Genomic DNA, 6,000 nt, shown 5'->3' with positions numbered 1-6,000 from the left:
AGAGCACTGTACTAAGCGCTTGGGAAATACAAGTTGGCAACATATAGAGACAGTCCCTACCCAACAGTGGGCTCACAGTCTAAAAGTGGGAGACAGAGTACAAAACCAAACATACTAACAAAATAAAACCTCTCCTCTAGGCCTGCCTCAGACTGACACTTTTGGCCCATTTTCACTCCAGAAAGGTGAGTAGACTCTAAAATTTACATCTAGTAAAGATTACTGCCCCTCTCAGGATCACACCTGGAGAGTTTCCAGTACTCTACTGGTCTTGGCTACAGGAGGGAGAGTCAAGCAGAGGCATACCTATTCCATTCCTAGCTCAGGAAGTGGCTAGCAAATGGAAGGCAATCTGCTACAAGTCAAAACTCACCTGTGCTGGGTAGCAGTGGCATGGGAGAGAGTCGAGGATGGAGACTCAAGTTAACTGCCCAGAAGGAGACAATGGTAAACCATTTCCATATTTTTACCAAGAAAACTCTATGGATACACTACCAGAACAGTTGCAGATGGAGAGTGGGGCATTCTGGGAGAGATGCGATCATGGAGTCGCTAAGGGTCGGAAATGACTCGGCAGCATAAGACAAGGTAAGGTATTTGTTAAGCACTTTTTACATGCCAAGCACCGTACTACAGTCAGATCAGACCCAACCTTTTTTCCCTTAGGGGGGACTCACAGTCTAAGGGGGAGTGAGAACAGATATTTAATCCCCATTTTCAGGTGAGGAAACTGAGGCAAAGAATAGCTAAATGACTTGCCCAACATCACACAACAGGCAAGCTGTGGTGCCAAGATTAGAATCCAGGTCCCCTGATTCCCAGGTCCATGTTCTTTCCACTAGGCCATGCTGTGTCTCCATCTTCCTAAACCAGTAATGTCAGTAGTGGCCAACCATCTGCTATTCATATCCAGAGCTGAGCATGCTTTATTAAGTGTACATGCCTCTCTATTCTGTCCACTGGCAGCCAGGGGCAACCCAGAGTCCATAATTTTGAGACCCATTTCTGACTGATGAGTGGCCATCTCCACAAACCAGTAGAATACTCATTTGGAATGACTAAAATTTTTTATTTAAGTGCAACACCATCACTAAGCCAGGCCGATGCCTATTCAGCCCAATACAGACACACAGTGGGATTATATTAAGTTTGAGGGGACGGGAGGACATCCAAGTAGAGATATCTTAAAGGCAGGAGGAGATGCGAGCCTGGAGAGAGGGAGAGAGATCAGGGCTGGAGATTAGATTTGGGTATCATCTGCATAGAGATGGTAGTTGAGGCCATGGGAGTGAATGAGTTCTCCAAGGGAATGAGTGTAGATGGAGAGTAGAAGGGGACCGAGACCTGAACCTTGAGGGACCCCCACAGTTAGGGGGTGGGAGGCAGAGGAAGAGCCCATGAAGGAGATTGAAAATGAATGGCCAGAGAGATGAGGAGAACCAGGAGAGGACAGAGTCAGTGAAGACAAGGTTGGATAACGTTTCCAGGAGAAGGGGTTGGTCCACAATGTCGAAGGCAGCTGAGAGGTCGAGGAGGATTGAGATGGAGTAGAGGCCATTGGATTTGACCTTTCAGAGGGCAATTTCTGTAGAGTGAAACACAGAGTACCGAGTGGGAGTACAGTGTCTAGCACATAATAATAATAATAATAATAATAATAATTGCATTTATTAAGCGCTTACTATGTGCAAAGCACTGTTCTAAGCATTGGGGAGGTTACAAGGTGATCAGATTGTACCATGGGGGGCTCACAGTCTTCATCCCCATTTTACAGATGAGGTAACTGAGGCACAGAGAAGTCAAGTGACTTGCTCAAAGTCACACACAATTGGCAGAGTCGGGATTTGAACCCATGACCTCTGACTCCAAAGTCCCTGCTCTTTCCACTGAGCCACGCTGCTTCTCATAGTAAGTGCTTACCAAATACCACAGTTATTATTGTTATGTATGATCTGCCTATATACAATTTTCCCAGCACCTTGTACAGTGTTTGGTACATAAGTGCTTAAGCAATATTGCTATTATTATTATAATAGGAGAGAGCAATTGTAACCCTTTCTGTGGCCTTCCTGTTTCTGTGAGAATGTTGTTTGGGAGAAATGGGCTTAGTATTTATAGTCTTTAACCTGAGCAATTTTTATTCTTTTTTGGATGCAATATTGTCCTGGGATATTAGGTTAGAACAGATGCTCCCCAGTTTAATGAAATTGGTAAACGGCAGTGCTAATCATCTTATAAGTTTATTAGTGCTCTTTCCTGTTTCTTCTGCGACTTCATATCTCCAGATGAAATGATAGATTTACTTTCTAGTTATGATACTAAATTTCCACTGAGGACAGACCAATACAAAATGGGTTCAGAATGCAGCATGAGTTATTTAGGTGATACATAAGGAAGAATTGTGTAAACAATGTGGGCAGCTGTCTATTGCAAAGGGAAGTTATGCAGCTCTTTAGAAATAGGATGGATGCTCGCATGACCCTGGGTAAAGATTTTCGGTTGGGCAAGATGACTGATCCTGGAATTCTGATTTTCTCAAAACAGGAACCTAATCCCGGACTCCACAGAGCCATCAGCATGACTGTGGTAGAAATTGAGCATAGAGGTCTGTGCGCACCGTGTTTTCTGTGCTTGGCCCTAACAAGCATTGAAAAATTTAGGGCCCAATGTGTCCGAACCCCAGGATTTTTTTTTAATAAAGGGGGGAAGATGTGTTAGGACCAAGCAGTATAGAAAGAGCACAGTCCTGGGAGTCAAAGGACCTGGGTTCTAATCCCAGCTCTGCCACTTGCCTGCTGTGTGACCTTGGGCAATTCACTTAACTTCCCTGGGTCTAGTTTCCTCATTAGTAAAATGGGGATGAGTGTCCTCCCTTCCACTTAGACTGTGAATCCCATGTGGGACAGAGACTCTATCCTAGTCCTATCTGCATATAATGTATCTACCCCATCCTTTAATACAGTGCTTGGCAGATAAAAAGTGCTTAAAGAAATATCTCAGTTACTATTAAATGGGATGCATCTCCTTTAAATGGCACAGTGGCTGCCCAGCTCTGGGTGGGGCAGAACATCAGAAAGGTAAATGCACTATACATTTAAATGTACTCTTTTTGTCTTGACTTTCAAAATCAAAACAAAAGGAGCACATTTAAACGTGCATTTCAACTCGCCTTCTCCAGGGAGACACAGGACCCATTGGTTTGACTCTACTAAATGAATCTCTAGCACCTGGTTCTTTGAGGTGGTTTGAGCGTTTTGTCTTTCCAAGTACTGACATTAACCTAACAGGTATATAATTGCTGGTATTGTCCTTTTCCCTTCTTTTAAAGGTGGGCGCTACATTTGCACTTTTTCAATCTCTAGGAAAAATCTTCTAGTTCCTAAAAATAAGTACTCAGTATGGTGTAGTACATAGAGCTGGAGCTTAATAAATACCTTACAATGATTATGGCGGTTCTACAATCATACCTATTAATTCTTTGAGTACTCAGGGGACCTGATTACATCTAGTTTTTTCAAGTTTCAAAGTTTTCTTTCCTTGTACATGTTTGGCTTTCTACCCTCCACTTGCTCTGACTGTGCATCGTTGATCTCTTTCACTGATGGAGGTGAAAGGACCATCAGACATCTCTGTTTTTCTCAGGACATAAAAGTTATTATGGGCTTTTCCCTCAGTGTTTGCTGATTCACCCTGATTTTCCTCTCCCTCACCACTCATAGAGGGAGAGAAGGATTGCTCCATGGAGATGTTTTATGTGGTGGGAAATTGCTGGGGGCAAATAAGGCCATTTGGGGAATGTGTCCTAGGACAAGATCTGTCTCACAGTGATGGAGATGATACAGTCAGCTTGACAACCATGCGTGTGCTCCCCTAGGAAGCCTCATAGGTATATTCTAAGAGTCACATGCATAAGCACGTATCTGAGTGAAGAATTAAGGAAGGAGTAGAGGGCACCTATCTGCTTCCTTAGCTGAGAAGCAGTGTGGCCTAATGGAAAGGGCCCAGGCCTGGGAGTCAGAAGAACCTTGGTTCTAATCCCAGCTCTGCCACTTGTCTGCTGTGAGACCTTGGGCAAGTCACTTCCCTTCTCTGGGCCTCAGTTAACCTCATCTGCAAAATGGGGATTCAATACCCGTTCTCTCTCCTATTTAGACTGTGAGCTCCATGTGGGACCTAATTATCTTGTAACTATCCCAGCGCTTAGTACAGTATTTGGCACATAGTAAGGGCTTAATGAACGATACAATCAGCATTAGGAAATTTGAGCTCTGAGCTCTGTGGTTAACCAGCTGGGTGACTTTAAATTTTTTTTTTGGTATTTGTTAAGTGCTTACTATGTGCCAGGCACTGTACTAAGTGCTGGGGTAAATACAAACTAATCAGGTTGGATACAGTCCATGTCCCACATGGGGCTCACGGTATGAATCTCCATTTTACAGATGAGGTAACTGAGGCACTGAGAAGTTAAGTGACTTGCCCAAGGTCAAACGGCAGACAAGTGGCAGACCATGGACAAGTCACTTGACTTCTCTGTACCCTAATCAATCAATCACTTATTGTGTGCAGAGCACTGTACTAAGCACTTAGGAGAGTACAATATAACAGAGGGGGTAGACACGTTCCCTGCCCACAACCCAGTTTCCTCGTCTGCAAAATGGAGATAATAATACATTTATTTCCTTCTATTTCAGGTCTTAACTTTCTCAATCAATCAATGTTTTTTATTGAGCACTTACTGTGTGAAGAGCACTGTACTGAGGGCTCTCTCCTTCCTTGTTCCCTTCATACTAAGGCTCCCAGATTCTTTCCAATAAATCTCTACATGTATTTTACCTAACTTTACATAATGATTTCAAGGGGTCCCAATTTGAAGTATCTAAAATAAATTGAATTGGTACAGCCTATTGTAGTAGTATTCTAACACAGTATTCTGGGCATGCCACCTAGGAAATGCACACACCCAGTTCTTCTATGACATTATATTAAATGCTTTTAGTAGTTGCACTCATTTCTTCTGATGTTGCATAATGCTCTATGTAGATAGATGTGTATTGTAGGAAGAACATTCCTAATAGTAGTCATGGTGTTTTGTAAGCACCAATTATGTGTAAGCACTGTAATAATAATTGTGGAGTTTGTTGAGCGCTTACTATAGGCCAGGCACTGTACTAAGCATTGAGGTGGATATAAGCAAATTGGGTTGGACATAGTCCTTGTCCCACATGGGGCTCACAGTCTCAATCCCCATTTTACAGATAGGGTAACTGAGGCACAGAGAAGTTAGGTGACTTACCCAAGGGGCTCACAGTCTCAATCTCTGTTTTACAGATGGGGTAACTGGGGCACAGAAAAGTTAAGTAACTTACGCAAGGGGCTCACAGGCTCAATCTCTATTTTACAGATATGGTAACTGAGGCACAGAGAAGTTAAGTGACTTACCCAAGGTCACACAGCAAAGTGGCAGAACCAGGATTAGAACCCAGGTCCTTTGACTACCAGACATATGTTCTTCCACTAGGCCAGGCTGTTCCCTAATTCTCTAACAGTGTTCAATCCAAAATGTGCAGCAAAAACATAATAATAATAATTGTGGTATTTGTTAAGTGCTTGTTGCATACCAAGCACTGTGGTAGATACAAGCTAATCAAATTGGATTCAGTTCATGTCCCAAAACCCATAGTGGAGCTCACAACCCAAGGGGCAGTCGGGGAGTACATGGATCCAGAGACATATGGAGCAAAATACACTCTCACATACTTTCAGATGGAGGGAGACAGGGGGAAGCAGAACCACAGACCTACTGACTTCAGTCTCTCACATTCTATTTTTTCCCATACATAAGCATACCCTGACCTCTCCCTGACTTTCCCATCTCTGTTGACGGCACTACCATCCTTCCCGTCTCGCAAGCCCGCAACCTTGGTGTCATCCTCGACTCCGCTCTCTCATTCACCCCTCACATCCAAGCCGTCACCAAAACCTGCCAGTCTCAGCTCCGCA

General features: G+C 43.6%; 1 non-coding gene across 1 annotated transcript; it reads left to right on the top strand.

Moving 5' to 3' along the window:
* Positions 1-225: 225 nt before the first annotated feature.
* On the top strand, positions 226-363 carry LOC119948312. The gene has a single exon (XR_005456718.1). It is a non-coding gene; the product is annotated as a small nucleolar RNA SNORA7 (small nucleolar RNA).
* Positions 364-6,000: the final 5,637 nt, after the last annotated feature.

Source organism: Tachyglossus aculeatus, chromosome X4, assembly GCF_015852505.1.
Source record: "Tachyglossus aculeatus isolate mTacAcu1 chromosome X4, mTacAcu1.pri, whole genome shotgun sequence".
NCBI lineage: Eukaryota > Metazoa > Chordata > Mammalia > Monotremata > Tachyglossidae > Tachyglossus > Tachyglossus aculeatus.
This window is presented reverse-complemented; position numbering and strand designations above follow the sequence as displayed.